Here is a 16,034-nt window from a genome sequence, read left to right as displayed (position 1 = left end):
AGACCGTGAAATTGAACCCACGTTACCACCTGGCCGCCAGGCCACCCAAGCAGCCCAGGAACACATTTGAATGTCAAAAAAACATTCCCATCACCAACTTGAGACTGGATAACAGTACAATACTTACTTAGGTTTTTTTTTAAAAAGTCTTGGATAGTCACATATCTTGGTTTCCTCATGTATTTAACCAGGTCAGAGGGAGCTGGCCAATGCAACCAGGAATTTACTTTTTGTTATGTTGGGGGGGGGGGGTATAGGAAACGCACCCCTCCACTCTTTGCCCTTTCCTCCTTCCATCTGGCCAACCAATTTAATTTTATATATTTATATAAAATATATATGTATATATACATATATATGGCAATGGGAAATACAGAACATGTGTATATATACATATATATACACATACATACATATACCCAGATATAGGTATTATGCATATATGTGTAGAACTGATCAAATTTTTTCTAAAATATAAATTTTGTAAATCCAGATATTCTGTTTTTCAAAATTTACAAGTTATAATGGGAAAAACCTAAATACATTAGTAAATATCTCAGTATCCCTTGTATGGCTACTAGTCAAATTATTTCACAGATTTCAAATAAGTTCCCAGCAAGACAGAAACTGTGCATGTCTTTTTAAAATTCTCACATTTCTTCTACATGTATTTTTCTTGCTAACTACAGGACCAAGGGAAATAAGAAAGGTACTGTTAACCCAGTTTTAAGATGGAGAAAATAGAGCTCAGTTCTACAATTCTCTATATACCCCTCCACAGTCTGATATTTTTATAATTTGAGATTTGATTCACGAATATCAACATGTAATGGAGTACTTTTAAGACCATCTTATGCTGAACACTGGAAAATATGAAAATGTTTCATATCTCAGGGTACCAAAACTATTCAGTGAAAGTTTATGTTAATAGGTGTGAAAATAAAAATAACTGGGTTTAATTACTGATTGTAATCAAGTAAGAGTTCATTCATTTATCAACATGTGCTCAGCCCAAAATTGAGATAAATTTTTTAAAATTAAATGAGATATGGCAGGGGCTTAGTATGTGTGTGTTTTGATGGTGGGTATGATGTGGTAACATATATCTGAAGAGCTGTGTACCTGTACCCCTAAATCATATACAGTGTTGTAAACCGAAGTTATCTCAATAAAAAATGATACATAAAATAAAAATAGTAACCTACTCCATAAAATCATCTACAGAAAATACTGCTCTGTATTTTTTAATATTTCCCTGGTGCTTATTGTGGATTTTCTTTATTAAGATCGAGGCACACTTAAAGGCAATGGGGAAAATCAGAACATAACCCAGTCTCTAAATCTCTAGTCACATTTAGTAAACTGATACTGTGCTCTAAATGTTTATGCAAAGTCTGCAGCAAGGGATTACAGCAAACATTGTACAATCTCTAAATCTGAATCACATATCTCTTTAAGAGAACGAGGTAACAGAATTTTACATAGCTGCAAAATTTCTCTCAAAATCAAGATGCTAAGTACAGAATAAGGGAATAAACAAAATCCAATAACATTCACTGAATAAATAAATGGGTAAGAAAAGCTGATCTAATATCTTTGAGAAAAACATACTTGAAAAAGCAGGGTTTTAGTTATTTTGAACAATGTTGAAATAGATGATTGTGAACAGTTTGCATTAAGTTTAAAATGTCACTGTAAGGCATTGTTATTGAATTACACATTGCTAGTGAATATAGACACATAGACAACATGAATGGAAATACAGGCTCCATTACATAAATTTTATCAATCCCAATCACTGAGTCCAATGAAAAATACATTAAAATAAACCTAACTTTTACATTGAGAGTGCTTTAATTTTTAAAAGAAACCCCAGTACTATGATTCCATTTTTCACATAATGAAATGTGAATATATAAAAATGCTAATTCACCACCAGAATAATGATTCCTTCCATTGAGAAATGAAATCTTTGTAACTTTCCCACATTCTTTTATGAAATACACCTTGTTTCTGAAGCCACATGCACTTTAGTTTCCTTACCAAAACACTGTTGCAAAATTTTTTCAGGACTCTGAAAAAAAATTACTTTAAATTTTTTTTTAAATTAGCACTTCTAGAGATTATTTTTACAACAGATGAAAGAACTGCATTTTGAAAACCAATAGTTAACGTTTTAAAGTAAATTAATGGCAAAGTGAAAAGTGCATTGACTTTGGTCATTAGAAGGATACATTAATTATCTTAAAAATACAATATATAATAATGATGTAACTGTTAGGTGAAATCAGAGTCTCTATGTCAACTTCTATTTGGTAAAGGTTATTGATGGTAACTTTTGTATTTCTAAAAATCATCCTCTATTTGCGCTGTTCTAATACTTGAGACATGACCTGTTTACATCTTCTACATCTGCTGTCTAACCAAATACACATATAACTGTAAGTTTAATAAACAGTATCATATTACTTATACTTCAGTGTAAGTCTGGCATTATAAATCTATTACATATGATAAACTGTCCATGGAAGTAAATTAACAGTATGTTTAATGTGAAAAATTCAGACATATGTTCCATGAAATTCTGAGCAAGAAAGTCATGTTTGAAAAATTGGAAGTTATTTCACAATTCATAATTTTGTTTCAAATCGATGCTGCGGGCCAAAATGAATTATATTCAGAAAATCTGATACATTTAGCAATCGTTAGATAATCTACACCTCAATTACAAAATGTGCCCACTCTGAAATTTAAAAGGAAAGCAGTAGCAATTTTACTGTAATCTGATAAAGAAGTACTTGGACCTTTGGGGAAGGAGTTAATGAATTATAGATCTGAAACCAAGTTTCCTGGATTTGCTGTGAACTTTCATTCTAAGAGTTAAAGTACATGTCTATCAAATTGCTTATGAAGACAAATTTATGGAAAATAACCAAGAGTAAAGCTTTGTTCTTATTAAGAGACATGAATATGTATGTAATTTTAGCCAGACTAAATTAACCCAAAAATGAATAAATAAAAAAATAAGGACAATAATTGTCACGAGAGGTTTGCCTGCCTTCCCACTCCTATCAAAGCACTTATGTTTAGCGTTTCCAAAAAGAATTTGTATTTTTGAGTACAACTATTGGGAAAGAAACAAAAGAAAGGAATCTGCAAGGAAACCATTATGGAGCAAGACACATGGATAGTGATCCCCTCCTAGTAATAAACATTTTAAAGCAGGAATAGCCTGGGGGCTCGGTAGGACCATAATACACGATAATTAGAGTTCACGCAAGCAGTGTGTTATTGCTGAGGTGTGTCCATTTTCTAAGCCTGACTCTATTAAGAAAGGTTACATTGAGCCATTAATCCTAATTTTATATTAAACATCTTTTGAAACTGCATGAACTCTGCAGTAAGATGTCATGACAGTGGCAACAGTATAAATACGAAATGGATAGGACGTGTATCACACAGAGAGTTGTGCAAATTCCTCTGTGTCTTTGTGGGGAGGATACATTGCTCTGCTCCACTGGCTAATGTTCAATCATCAATTAACAGGCCAACAGCAAGAGATAAGTGGGTTGTGCCCGTGATTTCACCTACATTTTCCACCTACTGGTTCAGTTTGGTTGGTGTCCATTGATCATGAGGGATTTTAACATATGAAGTCAATGCTATGTGAGTTTAGCAAATCTGTGAATCATACAGTGGCCAGTACACCTGTTTGTTCCCTTAGCCAGCTATTTCATCTATAACCTTCTGGTGTGTGAAGATCGGGGAGTGTGGAGCTACTACATTTGACAACAACAACGAGGCCAGGTGATCGGAGCCATTTCTATTAATAAATCTGTTATTAAGAATTAGCTCTAATACTTCTTCATTTAAAGTAAGAATAATTAACTATAATTCTAATGGTTTTTACTCCTAGACATTTCAAATCTATTAATCATTCTAGTTCAAAGACTGGAATATAGTAAGTAAAAAAATAAAATTGCATTATTACTGCTTACAACACAGTTTGTATGAGTAGAAGTAGAACATCTCATTTAACCCTTAAAAGTGCTGGAGATGCAGATACTATCTCACCCCACCTCAGGGACACAGAGGAGTTAAGCTGTGATTAAAGAAAGCCTGTGGACTTGTTTTTCTAAGCCTAAATAAATGTGCTTTATATATATATATATATGATATTTATTATATATAATTTTTATAAATGTATATATAATATATATGTGTATATCCATTTTTCAAATTCTAATTTTTCCACATAAAGAAATAGAAAAAGAATTTTAAAAAGGCAATAGAGTTCACTTACTGATCTCCACATCCCCTTGCACCCCAAATGCACTTTGAGTTTCTACTGGACCCTTCCTTGAGGACTAGCATTCAAAGTGAAAGGCAGGAATCTATAAGACACAGGATGTGTATTTTACCAACCCAATTCTCCAGCACACACTGAATTAAATAGGAGAGAAAAAAGAAGGCAGAGTCAAATGAAATGATGAAATTTAGAAACTAAAGGAAAATAAAACAACATTCTAGGCCAAAATGTGGAAACTAGAAGAAGGACTTGAGTGAAGTATGATTTTATGCTCATCAGGTTTGAGATGATTTTGGAAAATGCAACAAACTTCAGTCACAGAACTCGAAACTGAAGTTCAGGTCAGAACACAGGACTGGTATTAAAAATCTAATCATAATACAGGTATTTGAAAAATTAAGTACAGTTTTGCTTTTCAGAAAGTACATATACTAGCACCAACCTTGAAAACTACTTATAAACCCAGAGAACAATAAGGAAAACCAGAGAAGGGAACAGAACAGGAAATGAGAAAAGCAGGAGCAAGGAAATAGTAACTATTGCATGGTGCAAACTAATGGAGAAACCACCAAAATGTGGGATTCATAGAAATTCAGCCAAAAAATAGTAAAATGGAAGAAATAATATATCAACTTAAGAAACATATAATATTACTGGAAGCTATGAAAAACAAGTTTCTTTCTTTTTTTTTTTTTTAAGATTTATTTATTTATACAAGCACTGGGTATAATCAGCAGCGCGGGAGGGTGAGAGAATTCACAGAGCCAGAGCAGGGAACAGAACAGGCAGACTGACAAACTACACTGCTGAGAGGAGCAGCGGGTGCAGCAAGAGAGGTCTGTCACGCCATTTGGGACCCTCGCCGGTGGCTGGGGATCCAACCGGTGCTGCGGAGGCTGCAGGCAGCTTCCAAACCCAGCGTAGAACCGCTGCGCCACCAGGGGAGGCCCAAAGTTTAGTTTCTTAAAATGAGTGTGGATATATATTCTTACAAATATTTTTTCTAGTCAACCCTAATGATAATATATTCAATATCACAGATCCATCTAAACCAAAACCCTTCTAAAAGCAGTCATCGTTAACAACTTGACTATCATATGATATTATAAGATATAATATCAAAAAAGGAAAACTATTATGCCCTGTCTCACTTGCTCTATTTGTGTGCACATGTTTGTGTTTAAAGGTAATCATTTGTGGTCAGGTTGCACATTACCTTTGTGTTTTCTTTAGCACACTACCAAAAAAGAGTAGGTCAAAATCAAAGGTGTAGATGCAACAAAAACCATGGAACATTCAATAACCTTAGATCCTCTAGAAAAACCACAAAGCTTCATGCAACCAACAGTTCTAAGACCCATGCCATGGGACTAGATTTATTTTAGTATTTGTTATTTATTATTAAATTCCAAAAAGAACCAATGCCATCTATCACTCTAGAGTACTCTAGAGTACTCCGAATGCTATGAACTTCAAGAAATGTAAAATCAATATTAACTTAGTAAAGATGTTATATACACTATAGTTGGGCAAAGATTTATATACAGATTTTGGAAAAAAATGAAAACAGAGAGCAGAACTGGTTCTTGTGATGAAAACCCGAAGAATGAATATTATTTTGTGATTTCAAGTTTTACATATATATAGTATTGTTTGACACCTCATGAGAGTATGGAAGAGGAAACTGAGAACTACAAATCCAACCTCAATTAACACAAGTGAGTGTAAGGCACACGGCAGTCTCGACTGAACTCATATTCAGTAATTAAAGGAGGGGAGGAACATATATGTTCCTCCTATTGTCTCCCCAAATTAATGTCTTATTGAAACATGACCTTCTAAAGTGTAAGCTTTACTGAATTATGACACATTACTAATAAGGTGATGTCATTCTAGCAAAATACTGAACCTAAGGAGGGGGCAGGGCAACCAGTTGGTCAAAAGTATGGGTGAACTGGGATCTGCAATAAACATCTTAAGTGAGGGCATGATCCTTGAACTTGCAGGGGCGGATGCTAATCTGATGTAGAGTCAGAATTAAATTGAATTGTATCTGGAGAATGAGAGAATTGGTTGCTGGTGTTTGAAAACACCTCAAAACAACACAAATCCAAAAGCATTCTTTGCCACTATGCATCATTAAGAACTAAAGCTCCTTGGAGACTTGGTGGTTTCAAAGATTGTGGTGAGAAAGTCCAAAATGAACCTGGATTAACTTTTTATGCTACAAAAGCAAGACATTGAGCAAAAAATGGCAAAGGACATATCAGTAAGTCACCAGAATCCAGCTTGAAGAAGCTTCCACTGAGTAAATTGGGGACAATTTGAGGATCAAAATAAATAATGATAGCAATGGATTGTAACTCACTGAATAAAATAAGGATCTAAGAGTGCATATTGACATAAACAAGTGAATAAACTGAAGATTAGAGGGAATGGCTACATAGTCTCAAATTATCACTCCATGACACTCTTACAGCTCTCAAAGAGAAAAAGAACAACTTTACAGTGGGAAAGGCTGGCAGACACCCCCAATCAATTTCATCAGTAATGAGACAAAAGGAAGTCCTGAGCCACAGGATAAGGCTCAATGAGATCCCATGTTACTTTTGTGTATTCCTACCAAAGATATATCATCTGAACATGATCATGTAGAAACATCATCATAACACAAATTGAAGAACATTCTACAAAATAATGGACCTGCAATCTTCAAAATTACCAGTCAGAAACATCAAGGAAAGATTTAAATTTAAATACAAATTTATATTTTATGTAAATAGGAACCTATTGGTCTTAATGTTTTCAGTAATCCTTGATATGCTTTTATTTTTACTTTCTTCCTTCAGTATGACTCTTCTTTCTCTGCCTTTTACTCTCTCCTTTTCCCTGCTTCTCTCCTTTTCCCTTAGCTTCTTGAAGGTTAGAGATCTGGAAGCAGTAACACCAAAATGTTCCCTTATCCTCCAATGAATTTTGACTTTCTTTTACTACATCCTGAACCTGTATTTTCACTTGATTTCTTTTTTAAAAGATTTATTTATTTTTTTATACAAGCACCGGGTACAGTGAGAAGTGTGGGAGGGTGAGAGAATTCACCAGAGCCAGAGCGGGGAGCAGAACAGGCAGACTGATGAAATACACTGCTGAGGGGAGCAGCGGGCAGAAGAGGACTCCGCGCAATGTGGAACCCTCGCCAGCGGCCAGGGATCGAATTGGTGCTGCAGAGGCCGCGAGCAGCTTCGCAGCCCAGTGCTCAGCTGCTGAGCCACGAGGGGATGCCCAATTTTCCCTTGATTTTTAATGACACTTGAGTGAGAGCAAATTCTGGATGGTACTACCAATTTGGTGAAATCTGTTAGACGTGAAGAACATACTTGTACTGCTTTTTGGCTTATGAAGTGCTTCATTGAGCTTGCTTCATCTGATTCTCACAACCACTCTTAGAGTGAGGTATTGCTTTTTCCCATTGTGCTATGAGGAAACGGAGACAAATTCCATCTTTAACAAGGTGCATGGATTTCAGGGGACACTCTAGCGTCAGAACCACATGACTGCCTTCCTCATGTATAGGGACTGTCTACATTTCAGCATTATAAAGAGAAGAAATCAATTAGACAAAGAACTGCCACTGAAATCAGAGGGTATTGTTCAGGTGGTAAGTGAATGAGAAGCAGTCACTATGTCATCTCAATGAATGTGTGGAAGCTGCAGTCAGCTGTCTTCTTTTCCGTTGTTACTTTGCTTTTTAACTAAAATGGACAGTCCTTTATTGTTAATTGTGATCTTTTTTAAAGACATCAAGAAAAAAAAAAGAAATTGAATAAAATCAATTAAAGTTGTTGGTGAATTCCATATATTTGAAGCACAATTTTACTGTTCTAATTAAATGGAAATATAGACCTATTGTCTTCAAGACATTAAAAAGACAATTCCACCCTTGATGCCAGCCCTCCCCCACATCCTAATCTCATTTGTCTAATCTGGAGCATCTATTGCAACCAAGCCAATCACCAGCTAGAAAACTTGACTCTGAGAATAGTCAATCATATATAACTGAACTCTCATGATTCCCCTAAAATTCCAACCAATTACAAATCTACCAACCAATTGTAAATCTTCGTATATACATTTGTAAAGTTTGAATAGCTCTTTATTTTAGCTTAATTTGATAGGGTTCATAGATTTGAAATCAAAAGGAAGTGAATATGTTTGAACACATTTCCAGTGAGTAATTCCAGGATGTATTCCACTTGCACTGACTGAATTCTACTAGCAGTAGGAACCCAGAGTCACAAAGGGAAAAAACTATTATAAGTGGGGTGAAGAAGCACTCAATGGGGCATTATGACTGTAACTATGAGACAGGTCAGATCCCATCACCACAGATATGTGACCTTTGTCTCTTCTGCCCTAAACTTGCTCCTCTGTAAAATAATGGAGATAATACAATGTGGATCTCCAAGACTAAATGAGATGATGTATCTTGGTGCAAAATGTTAGTTATCATCAGTACTTCCATTTGCCTTACAAATACATTTCACTATCCTTCAGGCTTTGTTTTGGTTTTTCCGATTCCTTTCTAGAAATTATGCATTGGAGGGACATTAATAAATCTCACTTACTATTATCATTCTGAATGCTATTCCAAGTTGGAATACTGGAGGGTAGCTAAATGTCTGTGAATGTCTACTTGCTCAGTGGGTCTACAGTGTGGCCTACTTGCTACAGAATGTCTACTTGCTCAGTGGGTCCTACAGTGTGGCCAACCATCCTGTCTGGACAGAAGCTTCTCAGCACATGGGCCTCCCCCTCCACCCTCCCAGTGCTGAGCAGAGTGCTTGACTCCTGAAATCAGCTACCGAACTCTGATCACTCCATTCAAGCAAAGTGGGGAAAATGAGTAGTATGAGTTGGGATCACAATTCTGTCACCTTGGGTGGGGGGAGCATTGCACAATTTGCTGACCCCTTTGAGTATCATTTTCCTCCTCTCCTGTAAAGCCAGAGTGGGGAATTAGAAAAATCACATTTCTAAAAGTCCTGGCACCTAGTGGAATATTCACTAAATATCTATTTCCTATAGCCTTTCTCCTTCCTAGGAAGGATAAGTATGAAAAGGCAGCAAGCGCAGTGCAAAGAAACTAGTCCCTGTTTGGGGGATTTCAGGACTCAGTACTGTCTTGGTAGAGATGATATTTTGAGACTTGGGACATTTTTAGCATCTGTCACATCACGATAGGCAACCACTTAATCTAGTCAGCAGAGAGTAGCCTATATGGTAGAGGTAAAGCTGTCATCAACTCCTCTAGAAAAATCCTGCAAGTACTTGGGTGAGGGTGGACATCTACCCCCCCCACCCTTCTAAGAAAGATGGGAGGATGCTATTTTCTAGGAAAATATTTTAAATACATGTTTGAAAAGGGAAGGTAGCATGAATAAATGAAAAATTTTGTATAACATTAAAAATATTTAATGATAGAAAATCTGCTCTTTTTTACACAATTGCTATTAATAATTGGGAGGGCTGACTTGATGTCCAAAATTCTCTACTCACAGCACTAAACTCTCATTACTCTAGGAACACAGGTTAGCTCAAAAACAGCAAGGCCATGATCCACATAAAAATAAACAACTCTGACTTGGCACAAATGCCATACGGCCTAACATAATCAATGATCATTGAATCTCTTTATTTTTCCACATTATAAAATATTTTCTGGAAATTCATTGAGAAGCTTATATAATAAGAACCTGTTTCAATTATTTCAGAGAATTAAATTTAAACAATATTAAAAATAAACACTGGTATCAAATGTCAAATGTCAAATGCATAAAATGTCAATTTCTTGGGAAGGGTACAGCACAAAATTCATTTCTTTCAGCACTTTTCCTCTATTTCTAGAGACAAATAAATTTTGAGGGAGTCTAATTAGCTGTCTATTCAAGCACAAGTTAGAAAAAAAGCTAAGGGTATTTCTGCCTGTTTTTCCCCCAACTGCTGATTTTTTTTTTGGATGTTGAATTTCTGCTTAAAGTGGCTCAAAGCCCTTGGGATCAAGTGACAATTTTATTCTCTGCAATGCTAAATTATGAAAACACATAAAGCATCAATGATATTGCTTCTTCCACAATTTTGGTAGAAAAAATGGCAGAACATCAAAAATCAAAACCTGCAACAAGTGGGGTGTTTCTGTAGTGTAAGGAAAAAGAGCAGGGTGTGCATTAGTTTGAAGCCTACTGCCCCAAAGCCAATTGAAAGACCAGTCAGGGATTACCCGCTTGCTCCCTTTTCTCTGGAGAACATGCATTTCTATGTCGCTTCCAACCTGTACAAACCCCATCCCTGAGGTCAACTGGCTCACTGAGAAAGTCAGATGAGGAACAACATAAAACATGATCACTGCTGTAGTTTTCCCTAAATGCTCTAGGTAGCTGTCGCTTTAGCCTGTGTACAGCGCGTTCCATTACTGCCCAAAGTAATAAAGACTTCTGTCACTGCGAGAGCTTTTCATCTCCAGAGTCCCTTTCTCCTCTCCTGATAAGACTGCCAACTCCACGCTCAGTAAATGAGCTCATGTGAACACTTTATTTTCAGCGTGTGAAAACAAAAAGGGCCACTGCCCAGCTTCAGAGATGGAGGGGGCGGGCTGGGTCTTCAAAGTCAGAGGAGAGTGTTTGAAAGGGATTGAAACTGACCTAGGGAGCCTCCCTGGTAATAAGAAAGTGAAAGCTGAGCCCTTTTACTCCTCCACTAGCCTCACTTTTATTTTTCAGACCCCGAAGAGTTAGGAGGGGAAGGAGCCAACAGGTTAGGAGGGAAACAGATCTGCTATATAGCTAAACTGATTTCTGTTTGTGAACACTAAACATTTGCATTCGCTCTGGCCAACACCCCTGCCCAATATCCACACCACTAGTTTACGTGAGCTGCACGTTCCATGTGGGACAGATGGCTGAGCCATCACAATGCAGTCAATTCCGAAATAAGTGAATCGCAGCTTACGCTTTCTGGTCCAAACAGTAACTAAATTTGATTTTTTTGCAATCAGTGGCATATGTTTGCATCTGTCTACAATATGACTTGGGCCAAATATGATCTGGCTATGGCATCCTGATACTAGGCTATACAATTCCTAGTGTTAAATGTATTGCAAATACCAGAGGGGGACAGAATAACTAAGTTAAGTATATACATTGTTTTTTGGGCTCCTTGGATATCTGCCATGTCTGTGACAAATGTAAGTGCTGCTAAAGGGCAAAAGGATTTTCTTTACTATATTCCTAAAATCTCTACACCTGCTCCATATAACGATGATGACAGTGATGATAATAATAGTAGTGGCAATAAGTGACACACACTTAATTTTTTATTACATCTAAAAGAGATTGGTTTTATCAATTGGCCTCACATTTATCTAATTCAAATTTGTATGAAGGCCTTATTATGTGCCAAGCTCTGGTTGAGAGGTATAAAGAACAATAATTACAGCCACATGATGCTTGTTTTCTAATGAAAACATGGGTCAGGCCCTAGAAGGGTCATAAGGAGGAAAATTTGACTTTTCTGGAGGTCAGGGAAGGTACGGGGCACCACTGAGTTGAGACATGAAGGTGCACACGTAGGTGTGATAGATGGAAGGACATTTTAATCATGGGGGAACAGCAGTGGCAGTGAAGAGAGTGAAACAGGACCTGGACGGTGCTATCCACACAAGACTAGGAAAATTACATGAATTAAAATACAATGTAAAATTTGGCTTCTCAGTTATATCAGGTCTTTGTCAAATGTTCTACATGGTCAGCTGTGGTTAGTGGCTACCATATTGACCAGTACAGTTACAGAACATGTCCATCATTGCAGAGTTCTATGAGATAGTACTGATTCAAGAATGAAGAGTTTTGAGGAGCTTTGAAATGTAGGGATGGACCTGGCCCTGTGGTCACTAAGAAACTACTCAAAGAAATGGAGGCTTGAGCCACCATATCTGAAAGCTATAGATGACTTTAAGTGGTAAAATCATGGGTATAAGAGGGAGAGAGATGGTGGATGACCCAATCATATTTGTGTTTTAGCAAGAACTCCATTCAAGCTACAGGGCAAAAAGTGACACACTCACATTTGCACTCAGATTCCACCCATATGCAGACCAACTCTGGGTATTTTCCCCTTGTATTTTTCAGTGAGTGATAACAATAATAATGATAGCTGACATTTATTGCCTACTTATTATGAACAGGCATGGTCTGAAATATTTCACATGTATTACTTTATTAACATCAAAGGTAAAAGGTCACCTTAGAATAATACATTGGCTTCTAGACCAATATGTCTATTTAATCTTTCAGATTATTGTTTTATAGGCTAGAAATAAGGAATCATATTGGAAATAACTACAGAAAACCATATGGACAGGTTGAATTGATAATATATTTCGTCCCACCAAACAAACTAGCACACTGTCATGGCACTTGGGGGGTTGCATGGACTGTTTACTATATGCCTCTGCAAATAGGGAATATGGACTTGGTGGAAGTGCCAATAAAAATGCCTTAAGGAGCATTAATGGGTATTTCAGTATATACAGCATTCCATTAAAAGCCCTGGAGGAAACTATTCCCAGGGAAAACCCATAGTGTAAAACCTTAAGAAATGAAGACAATAATTATAAACAATTGAAGATCAGTTAACTCTCCAGGAATGCATACCACTCAGCAGGTGAATTGAGGGAGCTGATGTCTTGCCAAGTCTCAAATCTTTCTCCATTTTCTTGGGCTGGGTATTTAGCTCACTATCCTCATCACTTAAAGCCATGCAATGGCTCACATGAGACGGTGGAATATGCTTACTTCTTTAATGGTCAAATATAATCCAGGTTTCCATGGGAAAAGAAGCTCCTTCCAAGCTATACCCTGTAGCTTTCCTATAATCTACAAAGTTGATCAGTCAACAAAGAACTCATTGAACACCTACTGTGTGCAGGAAAGAGTTCATGGCATAGTGAGAATGTCCTAATTCTGTCACTCAGGGTTTTTAAAGCCTCGTAAAAGAGACATGAATATAGAAAATAATAAGGCAGCAATTAAAAAGCAGCAATCATCAACTTATAGGGGCCCCACTGAATTCTTTCTGAATATTTTATAAGACCACAATCAAAGTTTTAAAATCTGAAAACAGACAAGTAAGTATATAAAAGCTAGGGCTAGCTCATACATCATTTCTAAAGAGAGTAAAACGCATATTAGAAATCAAATGTCTTCACATCTCTTAACAAGAAAGAACTTCACGAGGCGTCCTTTCCTGACAATTTCTTAAAACTTTGCTATTTACAATTTCTAATATAATTAATGGGGTGTTTAGAATGCTTATTGTTGAAAATCCTCGGATCTAACTCATTTTTAAAATGAATTATTCCACTTAACAAGGAAAAAAATCTTTTCGATTTTTTACACACATGCTCCAGTTCTCCAAGCATTCCCTGTTCCCAGCTACTATCCCTTTCTTACAAAGAGCCCACTTAATAACGTTCACTCTAACAACCTCATTTATTTTCCAGAAAATTAACTCAGTTTCAACCCTGATTAATGATTTCATCTAAATGAATCAAATTAAAAATTGAAAATTATATTTCAAAAGCCAAAGGAAAAAAAAATTGACCATTTCCAGTTAACAAATGATCCTTTCAAATATTAAAAGATGACCATGAAGAGTGTGTGATAGTAATGAAATCTGGCTCAGGCCTGCTGCTTATCTGAAGTTCACGGAAGAGGAGAATTAAAGTGCCAAAAAAAAAAAAAAAAAAAGAAAGAAAGGAAGGAAGAAAGAAAAAGGAAAATAAAGAAAAGGAAAAAGGAAGATGAGGTATCCTATGCATTTTTTGACACTGAAATCCCTTGGGGGACCAAACTGACATCTTCTTAGGTTTCATCTATAATCAGTGTCTAAAAATAACATGGACATTTTTCTGTTAATTAAACTGGTCTGGCTGGAGGTGCCCCTCAGCACAAGGGAGACTGGGAAGTCACACAAACAGGAATAGCCCATTAGCCAAAGCCAAACCAAAGCCTTCTTAGGCTTTTCTACAATAATATTCTCTCCGTGAGCCAACAGTCATCCACAAGGGAAACAAGCAGCTCATTAGACATAAACTTCTGGTGAGATGTATTATTTTTGAAAGTCCACTTTTGGTCAGGGGTCAGGAGGAAGCGAGAGGACTGACTAGGAGGGCTAACTAGGTGGAACATGGAGGATTTCGGGACAGAGAAGTTATTCTGTGGGATACTGTAATGACGGAGACACGCCATCATACCTTGGTTCAAACCCACAGAATGTACCACACCAAGGGTGAACCCCAATATTAACTATGGACTCTGGGATATAATGGTGTGTCCACATAGGTTCATCCATTGTAATAACAACAAATGCACACATCTGGAGTAGGACGTTGAAAGTGTGTCTGGTGGGGGAGTGGAAAGGGGTGCATGTGGGAAGTGTATGGGAAATCTCTGAACTTTCACTCAGTTTTGCTGTGAACATAAAACTGCTTTTAAAAGTAATGTGTATTTGAGGAAAAAAAAAAAAGGAAAAAAAAAGGAATCCTCCTGCAAAAACCCACGGGGGCAGAGGAGACCTATAGGATTATTATATGGCTCCCAAGTGTTGTGAAAACCTTTAAAGGATTATGGCCTTTTTGGCTAGGTGTCCTTATTTAATTCAGTTTTTAAATGTATGGACAGGAGAGTAACCTATGTAGGCCTCCGAGAGCATAATGGAAACCATCTGCTTGTACAAGTCTGGACAGATATATTCAGCCCAAGTCATCCCATTGAATACAGATTGTTAAAATAAAATAGTATCTCAAATTATGAGCTAGAAAAAAGCCACTTCTTCATTCTTCCCAAATTTTCTACTGGGATTTGGCTCACAGAGGCTGTTAAGGCCTGGCAGGAGCCTCCCAACCCCCAGCAGAGGCAGCAGCAGCAGCTGCAGGGTAGGGTGTATGTGTAGGAGGGGAGTGCTCTGTGCTCAAACTGCCAGCTCCAGCCCCCCTGCCACCCCATGGGCACCCGGCCAGGGGTGCTGCCCACAAGATGGGCAGCTGGGTAGAGAAGCTGCCTGCTCAGGAGATCTGGCAAGCAGCCAGAGTGCACCCAGTGCCTCCTGGGGGCTCCCCTCCCGCCCCCTGTGCAGACCTGCAGGAATCTCTGGGAGCGTCCCGCTGTATGCATCCTCCACCAAAGTCAGAGACCAATAGAAAACCACATAAGGTTTGCAAACAGTGAAGGTGGACTCCCCCTGGAAACTAGAAAGAGGCAGAAATTATAAGGAGCACATCCTGAGTGTTATGGGGAAACAAGTGGGCCTATTACTGAAAACAGTGCCCAAACAGTGCTCCTTCTCATGAGTTGTCTGGGTGCTGAGCGGAAAAGCACAAGTTGAAAGAAGGAAGAATGGACCTTTATTTAGGGCAGCAATGCAGTGGGGTGCAACGTGTGTGTGTGTCCTGCCAGTTAGTATCTTCAAGTGCTTCTCTTGCATGGCTTGTTCCCCCTCATCCCTTGTCACAGCTCTTGTGCCCACACACCCCTTGACCACAGGGCAGATGCCTATTTCATTAATTACCGCAACAGGAGGCAGGTAGTATTACCTACAACTTATAAGAGAAAATAAAGACACAGGAAGAAGTGACTTGCATCAGACGAACAAAAAGAGAATCATGTTATGT

At 37.5% G+C, this 16,034-nt stretch overlaps 1 protein-coding gene across 6 annotated transcripts in view; it reads right to left on the bottom strand.

Annotated features, from left to right (window-relative positions):
• The window catches only part of ESRRG (estrogen related receptor gamma), a 550,758-nt gene that overhangs the window by 82,540 nt on the left and 452,184 nt on the right, over window positions 1-16,034 (bottom strand). The window lies entirely within an intron of this gene.

The sequence above is a fragment of the Talpa occidentalis genome, unplaced genomic scaffold (genome assembly GCF_014898055.3).
Source record: "Talpa occidentalis isolate TD23 unplaced genomic scaffold, MPIMG_talOcc4v2.1 talOcc4.8, whole genome shotgun sequence".
Classification (NCBI taxonomy): Eukaryota; Metazoa; Chordata; class Mammalia; order Eulipotyphla; family Talpidae; genus Talpa; species Talpa occidentalis.
The sequence above is the reverse complement of the archived record's forward strand: the minus strand, read 5'-3'. Positions and strand labels throughout refer to the sequence as shown.